General features: G+C 42.3%; 1 protein-coding gene across 7 annotated transcripts in view; it reads right to left on the reverse strand.

Moving 5' to 3' along the window:
* APBB2 (amyloid beta precursor protein binding family B member 2) overlaps window positions 1–19,293 on the reverse strand; it is a 376,132-nt gene that overhangs the window by 35,098 nt on the left and 321,741 nt on the right. The window contains exon 1 of one of the 7 annotated variants that reach the window (XM_040238104.1): window positions 1,189–1,319. The exons of the other annotated variants lie outside the window; for them this stretch is intronic. The gene's annotated coding sequence lies outside the window, so the exon portion shown is untranslated. Of the gene's footprint in view, window positions 1–1,188; window positions 1,320–19,293 lie in introns of those variants that run through there. 7 annotated transcript variants of the gene reach the window in all.

The following is a 19,293-nucleotide window of genomic DNA, read 5'->3' on the forward strand; positions in this document are numbered from 1 at the left end:
CTTGTTACACACATCTCACTTTGGACAACACAGCCACTGATAACTGAGAAACATTACAGACAAAATTTACAAATAGAGATTTAGGGCTGTTCCCCTCACAGTGCACTGTGTGGCTAACTTCTTGTGAAAGGCCTCAAGACACTTTTGTCCTGAAAGGCTTCACAAAGCAAATAAAACTCAAAGGCAGTAGCAAAGATTTCACTTTAGGGTGAAAACTTACAAACTGCTTTTGTGTCAGGGTAAGGCTGCAGGAGGACCTGATTGCTCCATGACCTGAGAAAACCAGAAAGAGAATAACATGAGGAAGGCAGGCGGAACCCACCATTCATGATGCTAGTCAAAGCTAGGCTGCAGCTGCAGTCATAAAAAGAAAAAGACTAATGGGATTGCCTTCTCCCCGGCCATCTCCCATCCAAAGCAGTAATGAAGATTCACAGCTAACACATTAATTGGGGAATCGATAGGCACGCCTGGATCCAATATTGGTACAGGGAAATAGATAACATAGAAAAGACACAGATTCCCTGAGAATCCAATTAAGTGTTGCGTGCAACATTTAAATCACATTTTTCTTAAACAAACAAAAATCTACTTCTTTTCAGTGCCAAAACAAGCACATGATAAGTTGGCTGTTTTTCCACATTTTGGGAATTTGAGACATTTTCCCACATGGAAGTCCAACAATATTGTAAGTCACACAACTAAAATTATTTGAAACTGCATAGTCTTTCTACACCCAAAGATGCTGCTTTCAATTAAAAAATCGGATCATCAAGATCCTGAGTATTTTTCACTCGTAATACAAACAAGAGTACATAAACGTGGATTCAGAGGTCATGCGAGATGAATACACTCATTTACTCAGTCATAACACTGGGCACAACAGAAACCCCCCAAACAGATCATCTCAACAGCCCGGCCCTGAACAGCTTCCTGCCACACTCGTAAACTGCATCAAAAGACTCCTCCACCTTCCCCTCATTTCATACAATTCTCATCCTTCCCTCCAGCAAAGCAGAGAGAGACCCCTCCTCAGCCCTGCCGGCCGCCCTGGACCTCGCTAAGCACTGACTCTAGGGATGGGAGCTTGCAGCCTTTGTCCCGCGGGTCGGGTCTCCGCGAGCTCGGCGCCCACCCCGCCGGTTACCTGCAAACAAAGGCACGCCACCCCGTACTCTCATCCCTCACCTTGGCCTCCGGGGCGGCCCTGGGGCTGGGCGAGGCTGCCGCCCCCAATGCGAGGGACTAGACCAGGTTGCGGGCACTAGCCACCCTGGGGCGGTCACTCACACCAGCAGCGGCGCGGTTCCTTCTGTCTCAAGTTGAAGCGAGTGCGGTCCGCGCCTCCCAGAGCCCGGCCCGCCCGCCGCCGCCGCCCATTGGCTGCTCAGCAGGCACGTGGGCCTTCGCCCCCGCCCACCCCGCGCCCCGCTGGCAGGTGCCTCCAGCCAGGTGCTCTCAGCCTCCGGCGTCAGTCTCCAGAGAGCGTCGGAGTCCCCCAGCCCAACATAGCCCCATTCTGTGCTGGATGTTTCTCTTTCGGGACTTCCAGGACTCGGAAAATTCCTCCTAATCCCACCTCTTTGGAAAGTTGACATCCCGGGCCTGGGTTTCCGATTTTTTCATAGATCTGCCTGATAGATGCCAGGGAGAGGGGCCATAATGAACCTACAGTCAGAAAGCCTCTGCAATACCACAACTAAGCAGAAACAAACTGTATTTTGATCCATCAGGCAGCAAGTTTTGAACTGAGCTGAAAAGGTTTGTTTGTTTTTAAAAACAGATTCCCTGCCAATTTACACGAAGCAGTAACAGTGGTTCACCCTTCCACATCTTCCTCATCCCGTGGTGCCTCTCTTAAGGCACCTTTTGTTCCTGCCTCTCTTAAGATACCTTTTGTTCACTGCTGATTTAAAGCCAAGATGACACTGGTACCCCAGTGCTGCTGCTGCTGCTAAGTTGCTTCAGTCGTGTCTGACTCTGTGCAACCCCATAGACGGCAGCCCACCAGGCTCGTCTGTCCTTGGGATTCTCCAGGCAAGCATACTGGAGTGGGTTGTCATTTCCTTCTCCAATGCATGCATCCACGCAAAGTTGATTCAGTCATGTCCAACTCTGTGCGACCCCATGGACAGCAGCCCACCAAGCTCCTCTGTCCATGGAATTCTCCAGGCAAGAGTACTGGAGTGGGTTGCCATTTCCTTCTCCAAGGTACCGCAGTACTGTCATCTTTAACTGAGAGCTCCCCTCCCCCTACACATATGGAAGCAGAAAAGTATCCCCTTGGCTAGATAACAGTATTTTAAGGAAGAGTGTTTGCCAGCTGCTGGCCAAAATCCTAGTTTTGAAAGGAAAACCCAAGGTCTTTTACTGAGTGTGTTCTATATGTGCCTAAAGTATTTCTTCTCTCTGTTTCTGGGCAAGAATAAGTTATCTGATTGAGCAATTACAGAATGAAACAGGCAGGGAACATCAGCCATGGTTTCTTCCAAATTAAAAGTTCAAAACACTCCTTTTATAGAGAACAGAAAATACAAAATAAACATGGAAAATCAAGGGAGTACGTAACTGAAAGGGCTTGTCTGGGTTTAGTAAAACACATGACAGATATACTAGAAACTCTTTAATGTTCCTGTTTTAAAAGAGGAGTAAACATCTCACTCGTTCAGCATTTATTAAGCTCTTCCTAAAAAGTGTCACGCTTTATGCTGACAACCATATAGTAGGCTTTTCTGGTTAGCAGTTGTCTCCCAAGGGGGACATGATTTAATTCATGGTGTATTCAATCTATGACCAGTAATACCTCAGTTATAAAGAAGAATTGTTTACAATGAACTTCTGGCAAACACAACTGTTTGGAACACGGCCCATTTTAGAAGTTGAGTGGGTGGATTTGAGTCTTGGGGCTCAGCAGTCAGAACAGGTACCGCCAAGTCTAGAAACGAACCAACTTCACAGGACTGCACCTGTTACTCTGTCAGAGGGTGCCCTCCTGCCGTACACATAATTCTGGTCAGTTTGGTCATCTGCTTCTCTGCCTACTGCCAAATGGAAGCCACAAATCAGACAGGACTGCCAGGTGCCAACGGTGACAGCACAGGGTCACAGCCAAGGGTCCACTTGCTTACCAAGACCTGCCATCTCTACCTCCTACTACTGTCTCAACCTCTCCTCCTCTCTCCTACTTCATGGCCAACCCTTGGTGCCAGCCGCTGACTCTTCCTGTTGGGATGGTCCCAATAGTCTTGAGTCTCCCTGTTTTCACTCTGTACCCAACTGGCCATTCTCACAGCAGCCACACACATGACCCTTTAAATAGACAAGTCACACACCTGAGCATCCATGCTCCTGCTTTTAAACTTTACAGTGGCTTTCCAGCGATTGGAAATAAGGTCCATAATCATTTTCAGGGTCTCTGAGGCTACTTGGAATCTGGTCCCTACTTCCTCTCTAGTCAGTGCTGCAACCACATTCCTTCCTCCTCCTGTCTGCTCTGGTCTCCTCTTCTTCCAGTTTCTGGAACATGCTCAGCTACTTCCCACTTCAGGGTTTTTGCACCAACCACCCCTTCCTCTTGAAATGCTCTTTGCTGCACTACTTACCTGGCTATGTGAGAGTTGGATTATAAAGAAAGCTCAGCGCCAAAGAATTGATGCTTTTGATCTGTGGTGTTGGAGAAGACTCTTGAGAGTCCCTTGGACAGCAAGGAGATCCAACCAGTCCATCCTAAAGGAAATTAGTTCTGAATATTCACTGGAAGGACTGATGCTGAAGCTGAAACTCCAATACTTTGGCCCCCTGATGCAAAGAACTGACTCATTGGAAAAGATCCTGATGCTGGGAAAGATTGAAGGCGGGAGAAGAAGGGGATGACAGAGGATGAGATGGTTGGATGGCATCACTGACTCAATGGACATGAGTTTGAGTAGGCTCTGGGAGTTGGGGATAGACAGGGAAGCCTGGCGTGCTGCAGTCCACGGGGTCACAAAGAGTTGGACACAACTTAGCGACTGAACTGAAACTGAAATCCCTCTCACCCTTCAGACTTCTGTCTACTTCCTTGTGAAACTCTTAACTGACAGTGCCATCCACCCCACACCCTAAGCATCCAGACTCTTCCTGCACAGTCTTCACCTTCTTCACTTTATGATCTTCACTTTATTGTGAGTTCTGTAAACTTATAGTAGTGTCTGGTTTTGTTCCTCTACAGTAAAGAATTCAGCCTTGGCCAAAGAGAGGTCTGGACTTTGCCCTTGGCTTCTGGCAGGTACTTTTTAAGAGCATGGGACAGCATGTTAAAAAGTAGAGACATTACTTTGCCAACAAAGGTCCATCTAGTCAAAGCTATGGTTTTTCCAGTAGTCATGTATGGATGTGAGTATTGGACTACAAAGAAAGCTGAGCGCTGAAAAACTGATGCTTTTGAACTGTGGTGTTGGAGAAGATACTTGAGAGTCCCTTGGACTGCAAGGAGATCAGTCCTGAATATTCATTGGAGGACTGATGCTGAAACTCCAATACTTTGGCCACCTGATGCGAAGAACCGATCCATCGGAAAAGACCCTGATGCTGGGAAGGACTGAAAGCAGGAGAAGGGGACGACAGAGGATGAGATGGTTGGATGGCATCACCGACTCGATGGACGTGGGTTTGAGTAGGCTCTGGGAGTTGGTGATGGACAGGGAAGCCTGGCGTGCTGCAGTCCATGGGGTTGCAAAGAGTTGGACACGGCCGAGCGACTGAACTGAACTGAATGTCACACCTGATATGAGTGTTTTTGTTTTCCCAGGGGTCTTGGGTCACACTAGATAGTCTAACAATGTGGTTTAGGGTCAGGGCTTTGGGTCATTGAGCATTAGTTCCACCTCTGGCTTAGTCATGTGTATGGTCAACCACACCCACATGATGGGCACCCCCCATAAAAATTGTGGACACCAAGGCTTGGATGAACTTCCCCAGGAAGAAGACAATGGAAGCTCCACGTGTGAGCCTCTTCTGGACTCGTCCTATGTGCCTCTCTTCCTGGCTGAGTTTAATTGTAGCCTTTAGCTGTGAGTGAGTTCTGTGACTCATTATAGCAGACTACCAAAACTAAGAGTGGATTTGTGGACTGTTCTCCATTATATTTTCAGAAGCAAGCACATTTCCTGAACAAAGTGCTACATTTAACACATTTAAAAATGATGGAACTTAATAATTAATCTTTTTATGGGTACCTTTATAACAAGCACATAATCAGCATGTGATGCCTTTAGGATTTAAGGAATAAATTGTATTTCTACTTAAATATCCATGTAACTCCTACTTCTGAATTGAGGTCGAGATCTAAAGGCACCTTTTCCCTGGAGCCTTTCCCCACTCTCCAGGGCTTGCCATTCTTGCTTCTGTGTTTTCTGGCCCATAGCTCTGCTTTCAGAGCAGTCAGTGGTCGGGCATATCTTTGTTGTGAAGGACCTGTCTGTGTTGGATCAACCCTGAGCCCCTAGCATTGGGCATGGTGCTTACACAGAACAGATATACAAAAGGTGTTTGCAAAATAAAGGCAGCTTTTTAAAAACAAGGGTTTGGTTTATTGAAAGATAAGTTCAGTTATCTGTGAAATTCTGGCACATATTACAGCTCATTCCCTGAAAAATAGGGTAGCTGTTACTGTAGTAACTGAGTATTATAATGGTATTCTACTCTATTATTTTCTTTTCTTTCTAAAAATGTTCCTCAAAATTATTATCCATGTTAAAACCTGACATGCTTTAAATAAAAATATGAAAGCAGATCACCAAACTTTTTAAAGTCATCTACCTCCCTAATTAGAATGAAATATCACTTTATTTACATAATACATTAAGAAAATTTTTAAAAAGTCCAAGCACTAATCTTATTCTCCTCTGTACAAACCTAATTGGAAATTCAAACAGCACACCAATAACCTACAGTGCCTGCGAGTACCATAGAAAAATCAATTTTATTTCCTTCAGACCTGCATTTAAACTGGATAATAACTGCTATAATGTGCAACAGCCATAATCCAATTTCAATTTGTTTGATTAGATGAGTATAAACATTAAACAAGAAAGTCATGGGATTGTCATAACAATGTTCACGCTGTTAACTCATTATAGAGCAAAGGATTCTAATTTGCTCCTGGAAAACATGCTGCTAGAAAATATAAACATATGATCTGAACAATCTTTAAATACTATCCACAAGATCCTGACATTGCCTCACCCAAAGATAGAAGCAGCTTTGAGTTTGGAGGCCATGCAAAACTCCCCCTGAACTTAGGATAAGGAAAGCTCTGAATGAGTCCTTGAACATTTGAGATTATATATAAACATCCTTTCCTATCAAAGTGTGTAATCATTGAGGATATCAAAGCTGTACCTGTGTCAGTGGCCCTCAGATTATAATGTGCATAATAATTTTAAAAATGAAGATGCCTGGGCTCACTCCAAGGGCATGATCCGGAAGCTCTGGAGTGACCCCGTGCTCTTTTCACAGAACCCCAAGGACTGGGAGGCAGGTGGCCTGTGGACTACACATGGAGAAACTGTTTTCAGAGAAGGGGGCAGGAACTCTGTGTGGGTGAAGGAAGTCAGATGACACCACAATGCAGTGCTAGAGCACTAGACTCTGTGTCCCCCACTAGACTCCAAGCTCCTGGGAGCTCAGCTATGCCTTTTGTGGTTTTGTGTCTTTGAGCACTGACTAAACTAAGTTCATAGCAAAGTGCATGCACCCACGCTCACACCTATACTGTCCGTCAAGATAATTCACCAGGGGTGCACGTCTGAGGGTCACACGTGGTCCTAACAAGGCTATCAACAGAGCAGGTGGGACATTTGGGCAGGATTGAAGCCTTTCCCACTTTAATGTGCAAATGCATCTCTGAGGATCTGTTAAAATGCCAATTCTCAATCAGTAGGTTTGGGGTGGGGCCTGCATGTCTTAAAAAAAAAGCTCCCAGGTGATTCTAATGCTCTAGTCCAAAGACTCCACTTGGAGTGGCAAGAACCCAGAGATAAATGAGCCAAACAAGGCCACAATGACAAAGAAACAGCAAAAAAGAATGCAACTTCAGATCTACAATGAACCCAGGCAATGAAAACCAGGGAGTGGCGGACCAAGAGTAATATTTCCCAACTTATTTTAAAGGACAGGGTACTTGATGGCTGTTCTTGGAAGAAACTATAATGTGCATTTGTAAAAGAAAACCTCCACTGCTGTATGAAACATCAGATACACAGAAAGAAAATATTGGGGGAAAAATTATCATGTTCAATGGCCTGGAACCTTCTTGTCCTGCTCTATAAAATGCAAAGGCTATTTATAGTAAATGTGTACAATAAAAATCTTTGTAAGAGGAAGACATTCCCAAGCCCTAGGTAGGGAACATAGCCCATATTCTTCATGCAATATTCAGCAGACAGAACCTCCCTCTAGATTGAAGACAGTGGGCAACTTCCTGGCACTCAGTGGATTATAAAGAGACTTACCCGTCTTCCCCTGACCTTACCCAACAGTCCTCATGTTCCCAACTGCTAGGGGTGGGAGCTGAGCATAAACTGTTACCTTGATGATTCAGGATCCTAATAGAACCAGGACAACACTCAGTTCTTCAAAGGCATCTGCTCAACTATCTCCCTTCTGAACCCCCTCTGGCTTGCTCTCTGGGACACAGAACCGCAAGGTGGTGCAGGGGCACTGACAGCAGGGTGAAGACACAGCCAGGCTCCCCTCAGGCTCACTCAGCAGTGACACTGGAGGGGCCAAGGTGAACGCCTGCTCTCTGGCAATTTCCATGATTAAAATTAGAGAAAAATCACATTTGTGTTTTGCAATATAAACTCTACCTTAAATTGATATTAAATCCTTGACAGAGAAGACGGGGGCAGGGGTAAGAGGTTAGAGGCTGGTGGAGGGAAGCCAAGAGAAGTTCTTGAAAGAAATTACATGTTCCTTCTCCTTGAGCCCACCACTGGTCTGGTTTACATCTCTACAGTTCTGTCTTTTAAAACATTGTATAGATGGAATCATATCATATATAGTCTGTGAATCTTGCTTTTCTCACTTAGCATAATTTTGGGGGAGGAGGATAAATTTTATTATAAGACCCAACCTCTTTTCTCTAAAAATTTTTTTACTTCCAGTTTTATTGAGGTATAATTGACATACATCACTATATAAGTTTAAAATGTAGAGTATAGTGATTTGACTTACATGCATCATGAAATGATTACCACAGATTTACTGAATATTCATCATTTCACATAGATACAAAATTAAAGAGAGAAAATTTTTTCCTATGCTGATGATTCTTAGGATTTACTCCCTTAACAACTGTCATATATAACATACAGCAATGTTAATTATAGTTACCATGTCATACATCACATCTCTAGGACACATTATTCTTATAACTGGGAGCTTGTACCTTTTGACTGCCTTCATCCAATTCCCCCTCTCCGCACTCCCCCACCTCTGATCTCTTTTTCCTATGAGTCTGTTTATTTCTGAAGTATTAATGTAATTGCCCCTTCAAACTACGTTAGTACCTGTTATACAACATAGGCAATTGGATATTTCCATGTATTTCAAAATGATCACCAGGATAAGTCTAGTTATACTATGTCACCATACAAAGACATTACATAGTTATTGACCAATTATCCCCACACACTACATTTCATACCCCTGATTCATTTATTTTGCAACTGGAAGTTTGTACCTCTTAATCTCCTGCACCTACTTCTTTCCCACCCAACTCTTACCTCTGGCAACCACTTGTTTGTTCTCTGTATCCATAACTCTCTTTCTGTTTTGTTATGTTTGTTTCATTTTTTATATTCCACATATAAGTGAAATCATACAGTATTTGTCTTTGACTTATTTCACTTAGCATAAAACCTTCTACATATATCCATGTTGTCATATAATGATAAGATTTCGTTTCTTTTTCATGACTAATATTCCATTGTATGCATATATACACACACATCTCATTAATCCACGCATCTACTGATAGATACTTATGTTGCTTTCATATCTTGACTATTGTAAACAATGCTGCAATAAACATAGGAGGGCATGTATCTTTGCTGACTAGTGTTTTTGTTTTCTGTAGATAAATACCCAGGAATGGAACTGCTAAATCAAAGGTTAGTTCTATTTTTAATTTCTTTAGCAATCTCTGTACTGTTTTCCATAGCTGCCACATCAGTTTACATCCTCAGCAACAGTGCACAATGCTTCCCTTTTCTCCACATCGTTGCCAACACTTGTTATTTGTTGTCTTTTTGATAGGTATGAAGTGATATCTCACTGTGGTTTTGATTTGCATTTCCCTGATGGTTAGTAATGTTGAGCATCTTTTCATGCACTTGCTGGGCATTTATATGTCTTCTTTAGAGAAAGAGTGACTGAACTGAACTGAAAACTCCTTTATTCCAGTTTTCCAAAGTTCACCGATCTGTGCATCTCAGTGATGTTTAAAAATAATTAAAAGATTAAAAAACAGAACGACCTAATTTCTTGGTGGTTAAAAATCTCTATGCTTAGGCACTTGCTGTTGAGCCTGAATCCCAGAGAAGGGATCAAACAGGAGCTCACCCCATTATTACCAATTCCAGAGCCAGGAAACAGAAAGAGAAAGAAGGTAGCATTCTGACCCCTAACTTCTTAACCTTGACTCCTTCCTTCACCCCACTTTGCTCACCCCCCAAAGAGATATCAGCTACATCAGGGAACTATGGAAAGTAAAGCAGATAAAATGTGCCAGCATTTCGATCCTCCAAAATTGAGTTTAAATAAAAACATTACTTATAATTGCTATTATTTGTTTTACCTTCTGCTCAACTGGAAGTTCCTAATTGGGAAGGACTGTGGCATTTTGGGTCAATTTTGGTACATCATCTAGCATAGCTGCCCTTGTTTTTACAAATAAAAAAATAAAGCTTTATTGGAACATAGCCACACCCATTCATTTATATCTTCTCTATAGTTATTTCTGCCTAACAGGGGCAGAGTTAAGTAGTTGAGACAGAGACAGAATGATCCATACAACCTAATGTATTTATAGTCTGGCCTTTTATAGAAAAAGTTTGCTAAATCTTGATCTAGCAGAATGGCCATTTAGTCCTGGTGGCTCAGACGGTAAAGCATCTGCCTACAATGCGGGAGACCTGGGTTCAATCCCTGGGTCGGGAAGATCTCCTGGAGAAGGAAATGGCACCCCACTCCAGTATTCTTGCCTGGAAAATACCATGGACGGAGGAACCTGGTTAGGCTACAGTCCAAGGAGTCGCAAAGAGTCAGACACGACTGAGCGACTTCACTCACTAGTGTACTACTGGTATAGCATTGTACAGCTACTAGTTATTAACATTTGTGCAGCATTTTACATCTTCAGATCTGAACAAATGTCTGTTCATATCTATCATTTCATTACAGAATTCAGTTATCCCTATTAAGTCAACTATTATTATTAACATCTTCCTTTACAGATAAAATAGTCTCAAAAAGAATGAGTGAATTTATTTACAAGAGGTGAAGCCAGACTGGGACCTAACTCATTTCTCCAAAATTTCTCCTCTCATCACAAGTAAATAAAATGTAATAAAATATGGACGTCCCATGTGGCTCAGTGGTAAAGAATCCTCCTCCCAATGCAGGAGACGTGAGTTCATCCCTGGGTTGGGAAGATACCCTGGAGTAGGAAATGGCAAACCATTCCAGTATTCTTGCCAGAAAAATCCCATGGACAGAGAAGCCTGGTAAGCTACAGTCCATGGGGTCGCAAAGAGTTGGATATGACTAACATGCATACATGCAATAAATAAAATATAGCACATACAAGCTGATCAAACAGTACACAAGCTAAGACCAACTTGGATTTTCATCTACTTAATGTTCCATCTAACTCTTTCAATTAAAGTAAGTTCCACACAAAGTTCACATGTCCTCTGAGATGATTTATCCATTTACCATTATTTCTGACATGTTTAGAAATTGCCGAACCTATTAAAAAAACCTGCTCTTTGTTACAAACTATGTTCCTTTTATACATTGTTAGTTAATTATATTAATTAATTATCAGAGTTGATTCAGGTTTTATGGGACCTAAAGCTGAGACAATTTCTGGGGATGTCTTTAAGAAAATGAATACAAAAATATCTTCCTTTTGCAAGTTTTATAAACAGTATGTGAACTCAACCCTAAGCCCCCTCCCCAGAGCCTTGAAAGGGGCTCTAAATTTTAAGGTTCATTATCATAACAGTAAATCCTCCTCTGCTTTTTATCTTTCCCCCTAAAGAAAGGAAAATCATATATTCCAAACTGAGTTCCTAGCAAAAAGCCAGAGCCTAGTGACTACAGAGACTAATTATTTAAACCTGCCACCCCCCAAGACTTTCTCTTAAAGCTACAAAACTGCGAGCATTATTCTCAGCAAATTCTTTTTTCAGCCTGCTGCTGGTGCTAAGTCGCTTCAGTCGCGTCCGACTTTGTGTGACCCCATAGACAGCAGCCCACCAGGCTCCGCCGTCCCTGGGATTCTCCAGGCAAGAACACTCGAGTGGGTTGCCATTTCTTTCCCCAACACATGAAAGTGAAAAGTGAAAGTGAAGTCGCTCAGTCGTGTCCGACTCTTAGCAAATGCATAATTTTCCCTTTGTCCTCTTCTTACCCACAAAATGCAAATAATAAAATCTGTTTCCTAATGCTGTTATTAAGAATTAAAATTAAAAAAAAACAAAGAAAACAAGATATAATGTGATTACCACTGTTTCTGGCAGATGATGGGCACCCAAATGTGGCTTCCTTTGATTATGAATTAGACTGTTAGAAATCTTGAAGTGAGCTCTCTAGTGCACACTTACGATCCCCTTTTCTGGGAAATACCACACTGTCCCAACCTATGTGGCAGCAGCAGGGCCTTGGTTGACATCTTTTTTTTTTTTTTTTAATATCTTTATTTATATGGCTACGCCAGGTCTTAGATGCAGCATGTGGGATCTTTAGTGGTGGCATGTGGGATCTAGTTCCCCGACCAGGAATCAAACCTGGGACCTCCTGCATTGGGAGCACGGAGTTTTAGTCACTGGATCATCAACGAAGTCCCCCTGGTTGACATCTTGTATGAAGTGACCTGGCCAGTCAGTTTGACCAGGATGGTCTATGCCTGGTCTATGCTGAGTATGAGTCTCTTCCCTTAGGAATTTGTAACTGAGACACTGTACTCACACTGGCTGGAAAAGGAATGTGCAGGGTCATTTCTACCATAAGAATTAAGAAGAGAGGACGAAGCCAAGAATCGAGAGGAAAGATAGATGTGGTCCTGACACTTCTCACTCCCTCCTCTCTCATCTTGGTCGTCTCCCTGCCTCAGGGTTTCAGGAGACAACCAAACTGTCTTTTGCTTGCATGTGTGTGCACTCAGTCACAAAGGCACTTCTGACTCTTTGCAACCCCATGGTCTGCAGCTCTTCAGGCTCCCCTGTCCATGGGATTTCCCAGGCAAGAGGATGGGAATGGGTAGCCATTTCCTCCTCCAGGGGATCTTCCCAACCCAGGGATTGAACCCGTGTCTCCTGCATTGGCAGGTGGATTCTTTACCACTGCACCACCTGGGAAGCCGTGTCTTTTGCTTAAGATCATGCAATTTCTGTTGCTTGTAATCAATGATCTTTAGTAACCCCCCACCCTCTACTGTGGTGGAACCCGCTCCCTCCTATGAAGACTGAGGTCAGTTCTGACTTGGTGATGTGTGATCCCAAAAGCAATCGCTGGTGGTGAGGATGACTGTTCCTCAGCATATGAGACTCCAGTATGTGGGAGTCAAAAAGGAAGTGGGCCTCTAGGCAAGACATACATTGTATGTTCAGACTAATTAAGAGTCAAGGATACTAGCCCATCCAAAGGCTGGTAGGAGAGATCGAGTGAAAAGGGTTTTATGCTGGCGTCTGTCACCCACCAGCTATGGGATCCTGGTTAACTCATTTCACTTCCTGAGCCTCAAGGTTACTCCAGAGTTTCCTCTGATGCATGAGACAATGATGACAACAGGAACAACAACAACAGCGACAGTCTTATCATTAAAGGCACAACAAGGAAAACAAAAACTGCTCTAAGTATTTGAAACATATTGGTGGTGGAAGAGCTGAAAAGCAAACAGGAGACAGAGCGGCACTCGGAATTAGCAACAGCAGGAAGCGACCTGCCACCTCCAGGCTGCTGAAGGGCCCACGGAGGAGGCGGTAGAGGCTCCCAGCAGAGCCGCAGCCTTGGCAGCCTGGGCAGGGGTGGCTGGAGCCATGAGGAGGCACAGCCTGGAGGCGAACAGTGGGGAGAGGAACCATGCTCTCCCTTCCCCCAGCCTTCACTGCTTCCAGGGGCCAAACCCAGGGGAAAGCTAGAAACCGCCTGCAGGGTCAGAGGTCAGTAGGGGAGGAGAGGAATGGAACTGACGGCCAAAGGACTGGGGTTCTCACTATGGATGTGCCAGACACTGTTCTCAACTCTTACCAAAAGCTCAGCAATTATATTAAAAAAAATATGAATCTAAGACTATGAAAAGAATGTGTATATATGTATAACTGAGTCACTTTGCTGTACAGCAGTAATTAACAAAGCATTGTAATTCAACTATCTTCAATTAAAAAATAATTTTAAAACAACAGATTAAAAAAAAGTGTCACCTGGTTACTCCTAGGTGGGACACAATGTTATTCTCTGATGAGGAAATGGATGTACTGAAGAGGTTACATAACTTGCACAAGAAGACCTTAACAGTTGGTGGCAGGGCTGGGATTCAAATCTTAAAAGTCCATCTTACTCCTTCCAGTGGTGTGGCAACCAAAAACAAAAGACCACATTGTTGCCAGCACTGTGCATCTGTTGTTAGGCAATGCAAATGCTTTAAGGATTTACTATTTGAACACCGCATTTATGCTGTTTATCCACAAATGAAGTTACAGGATGTGCTTGGTCGTTCTGAACACTGAGGACCTCTCTGTGCCGGGAGCTGCCAGAAACTCAGCCCCAAATTCAGTCAGGTCCTGAAAACAAGTTTTCCCACGGCACGCATGGTCACAGTACTCTAGAACAAGTCTCTCCCTCCTTTCTTCCCTCAATATTTATCAAGAAATCATCAAGTTTCAGATATAATGGATATGTATTGAGAGTATTCAATATTTGACCACTTTCTTCTTTCCCCTCATTTTTTTGCCTTTCCTGTGTAAAAGTTAATGCTAACCAATGACTCTGGGTCAAGCTAACTGTGCAATGGCCTAGATGGAGTACATTCCAATAATTACTTGTGCTTTAGTCATGCTGTGCCACGCCTATGTTTTGCTCCATGGCAGACACGACTAGCAGATCAAGGAACCCCTCACCCAAAGCTGGTTTTGGTTTCCTGGTTCTTCTCTACCCAGCATTTCAGACCCCTTGTGTCATTAGAGACAAGATGGCAAATAATCCCTATTTACTAACCTAGCATTAGGATCAATATTTCCTAAAAATAAGGCAAATGTCTAAAGGAACTGCTTTATAAACAAACTAGGCTAGCATTTTAGATTCTGAAGGCAGACAAGTATGTAAAACCACAAAAATGGGTTTGAGAAAAAAATGGCTTTCATATCTTTTTCTTTTTACTTTTGCATTCGTTTCCTTGCCAATTATATAACTTTAATTTTCTTCATAGGCTTAATATTATAAAGCCTTGCTACTATGGTATTCATTACTAAATACATCAATATTTACTAAATACTAAAATTTATTGGCGTTCACGCACACTAACATCAGGTTTTACATACTATTTTAGAAATGGAAAAATATGAGGTTATTCTACTGCTATGCACATCTATATCTCTAGAAAAGAAAAAAAGTGCAAATGAATACGTACTACATTACCTTCAAGTTTAACTGGCAGAGAGAAAAAAAACATTGAAGTGTCTAAAAATGTAGATACCAAATCATGTTATACATCATTTTGGAGGAAGACATAGTTTCTCTGGCAATAAACTGTTCACCCGTGAAATGAAATAACCCTTCTAGGAAAGGATGATTAATTATTTAATAAACATTGTGTATTTTTAGATTCACTAAGAAAAATAAATGGGAGGAGGTGCTCCAGGGATGTCAGTGGGCAGCATCCTCTTCCTGCAGCCCACCAGGCCCAGCCCTGTGGGTGCAGAGGATGGGGAGCCTAAATGAGGGACAGTGCAGAGGCGGAGTTGGGGCACTCAGGTAGGTGCCCATTCATTGTGCCAGGTGCCCCTGCCAGGCCCTCTTCTCATTTATCATCTCACACCAAGCTGCACATAGGTTCTAAGGCTTCTGTCTCTACACAGAATGACACTGAGGCTCAGGGTAGTTTACTCGCCAAAGTCACATAGCCAAGAAGAGGTAGATCCAGGAATTAACAGGATGTGTATCAGACTCCAGAGATCCTTCCAATATACCATATAACCTGTAGCACTTGGAGGGGAGACAGAGATGGGCGAGGATAAAAGGGGCAGAGCAGGGAAGAAAAGTGGAGTAGCAGAAGGAGGTTCCCACCACCCTAATGGTCCCAAAGGTATCAATATCAGACCCTCATCTCTGGAACCTGTCGATGTTACCTAATATGGAAAAGGGATCTTTGCAGATATGATTAAATTGATGACCTCTTTTTAAAACATTTTTATTTTATTTTGGAGTATAGTCGATTAACAATGTTGTGATGGTGTCAGGTGGAGAGCAAAGGGACTCAACTATACATACGCATGTATCCATTTTCTCCCAAACTCCCCTCCCGTCCAAGCTGCCACTGTAACATTGAGCAAAGCTGATGATCTTGACATGGGGATAGTTTACTGGATTATCTAAATCTAATAGCTTCTAAATCTAATCACATACATCCCTACCAGGGAGAGTCAGAGGGAGATCACAAACTTAGAAGAGAAGCCTACAGAAAGTGGATGTGGAGACAGGAGTGATGGCACAGCCAAACAATGCCAGCAGCCACCAGCAGCTGGAAGAGGAGGCAAGGAATGGATTCTTCCCCCGGACCTCTGGAGACAGTGAGCCTACAAACATCTTGATTTGGGCTTCATGAAACTGATGTTGAACTACTGGCTTTCAGACTGTGAGAGAACAAATTTATATTGTTTTAAACCAGCAAGTTCATGATGATTTGTTACAGGAGCTATAGATAAACTAGTACACTGGCCTGCTGAATTCAAGCCGAGAGTTTTGCTGTGTGTCCCCCTCAGCTTTGCTATCACCCAAATGCTAGGAGATATATCTCGGGCTTTCAATTCTTTCTGAAGTTTCCTTCTCCCTTCCCCTGTGTGATCCTCAGCAGAAGTTAAAAATCGGAGTGTTCACATTAACAACTATAGGAGTAGGAAAAATCACTGGCCCAGGATTTAGAATTCATAGTTTCAGATATAGCTCAATCACTTTTTTTTTTTTTTTTTTGGTGTAATAGTAAGCAAGTCATGTACAAGGTCTGGGTCTCACTTTTCTCATCTGCTAAAGGCATAATATTATGTCCTTTGGTCCTTGAAAAGATTAAAGGAGATAGTATACACAGATCCTCAGTAGACTATCAAGCATTATATTAAAACATGGAGAGAGTTCTGATTATTCTCTCTTCTCGCCTTCATACAATTTAAGATCATTTTTAAGAATCTAACATAAGGCCAGCATCATGCTGAGTTACACATAAGGAAGTATAAAACATGTGCTAGTTATCTGGGAATTTACAATCTAACTGGGGAGGGGCACACATTTACATTAAGTAACTACACAGGGTTGAAAGATGAAGTTTCATTTAAGATCTGCATGACTAGAGAGATCACAGAGATCATAGGGCACTGCAGTGATAGGAATACATCCAGTCCCTTTCCTAGGGAAGTATATCTCCCCATCCCCTGAAGTCACACTTGGACATGTAACTCGCTTTGGCAAGAGAAATGTGAGAAAAAGTGTTAAGTGTTGTTCCCAGGCAGAAGTTTTAAGAGTCAGTGCATTTTTCCCTCCCAACACCACGGCTGGCAAAACTCTAAACCGTGGCACCCCCTTCTGCCTTGGACAAAGAATAAGGACAATACTACAAGGAGCAGTACCTCCAGGCAACATGGCACAGACATTTAGTAGAATGAGGACCGTTCCGAGCTACTGGGCCTTGATTGTTACTGAAGAATAACCTAGACAGTGCTGACTGATAAAATGGTGACAAAAAGACTAACAGAAGAGGTGGGACCTGGACTAAGTGATAAGGACATGTCATATACTTAGATATTCGATAGTTTGCTATCTGGATAGTTATACTACAAAGTGCTTCATGGGACTGAAGAACTCATCTAATTACTCACTAGTACTATTCCATTTAGTATCACCCATAAAGGCAGGAACCATGAAGGGCTTGTTCATAGTTACATCCTTGGTGCCAAGCACAGTGGCTGACACATATTGGGGACTTAATATATGGGTGTCTAGTAAGTTCCCAGAGAGGCAGATGGGACCATAGAAGAGAGGAAGAAGGAGGGAGAAAAGAAACCCCCCAGTCTGAAACTTCAAGGCAGGAACAAGGATGATGTGGCCTTGGGCATAAAGAAAGCTACCCTGACAGATCATTTAAAAATACACAGGTACAATTACGGTTAAATTATAAAGTTAACAAAACAAAACAAAACACGGTGCCCCTTCTGGATGATGAAAGCCATTTCTACTCTCCTCCTGCCCTGATTAACATACCTCTTTGCTATAACCTGATCTAATAGTATGAGTCCAAGGCCTATGACAATGATTAACAACATGATGGTTAAAAGTGACCCAAGATTCAAAGACTTAAGATATACACCTTCTCTTTTTTTAAAAGAGAGGCACTCTAATTTGTACAGTACAGACATATTAAAACCTTATCTTTTATTAAAAAAATTTCCCTCCCTTTTATTTCAACCTTTGACTTAATGAATTTAATGAATAGGATTAGTCTTTATCTTTTTTAAATAAATATCTCCTACAGTTTCTTCTAAGGTAAAAAAAAAAACAAAACCCAAAGGACCTCTTAAGCTAGAAGCTATACAGAGATAAATAAAAATATTTCCTCTAGACAATAAAGGGGCTCACCCATTACTCTAGGCCACTGACTCTATGGAGGAAATATATTATGAAATTCCACACCATCCATTAGATGTAATGTTTTTAGTAACTGCTGCTTATCTTTGTAATGAGATCCCTGGTGGAGAAAACTAGCCTGGTGAGCAAGTACCTTGAGGGCTGAGGTGGCTTCTGTGACACTATTATTCTCTAATTCATGCAGAAAGCAAAAGTGTCATTTGGACTGGCCAATAAATATTCATTGTCTACAAAGATATATTTTTAAATTTCTTGTTCTCATAGCCACCCAGGAATTGTACAGGGGGGAAACCCTCAAAATACTCCTCGTTGCAGAATGCACAGCATTTACCACCTATTGAATAATAGGGAGATTAGGAAAAAAATCTGTATTTTAAACACTCTATTGGTTAATGGGACATTACAGCTGGACTCTATTTACTTATTAAAATTTATATCCATCTGCTTTCCAAAAGAATAAAGTGGTTTACCATAGAAGACACATATTCTAGCAGGCTCTTAAATTAGAATAAAATTTAAAACCAAATGGAAGAAGGAAGTGATTCTATAAATCAGTTAGGCTAAATATTAATTTGAACTACATCCAACCATTTCAGATCCTCAAAAAAGGCAGTCATATGGTTCAATGTAAAATTACTGCAACTGAGAGTTTGCTTTTTTTAATAATATTCCTTCTATTTTATTTATGAGAGTTTGCTTTAACTTGAAACTTCCTGGCAAAAAGAGAAACAAGACAAATTATGCCATTTTCACCATAAACCAAATTCTTTTTTTTTTTAATTTATTTATTTTAATTGGAGGCTAATTACATTACAATACTGTGGTGTTTTTTGCCATACATTGACATGAATCAGCTACAGGTATACATGTGTCCCCCATCCCGAACCCCCCTCCCACCTCACTCCCCATCCCATCCCTCTGGGTTGTCCCAGTGCACTGGCTTTGAGCGCCCTGGTTAACTAAATTCTTTAAGGAGAATCCACTGACTGCACCGAAAGCTGAGCTTCTGACAATACCACACTTCTCAGTGCAGGCATGGGGAGTGGAGTGCTAGGCAAATGAAAACCTAAAATAGAGATCTGTGATGGCAGACTGACTGAGAGTCACCATTCCGAGTCCCTAAATCAGTGCACTGCAGTGTTCTCCAATCTGGTGGGCCCCAGAAATGCCGCT

This window comes from Oryx dammah, unplaced genomic scaffold (assembly GCF_014754425.2).
Source record: "Oryx dammah isolate SB20612 unplaced genomic scaffold, SCBI_Odam_1.1 HiC_scaffold_3, whole genome shotgun sequence".
NCBI classification, from domain to species: domain Eukaryota; kingdom Metazoa; phylum Chordata; class Mammalia; order Artiodactyla; family Bovidae; genus Oryx; species Oryx dammah.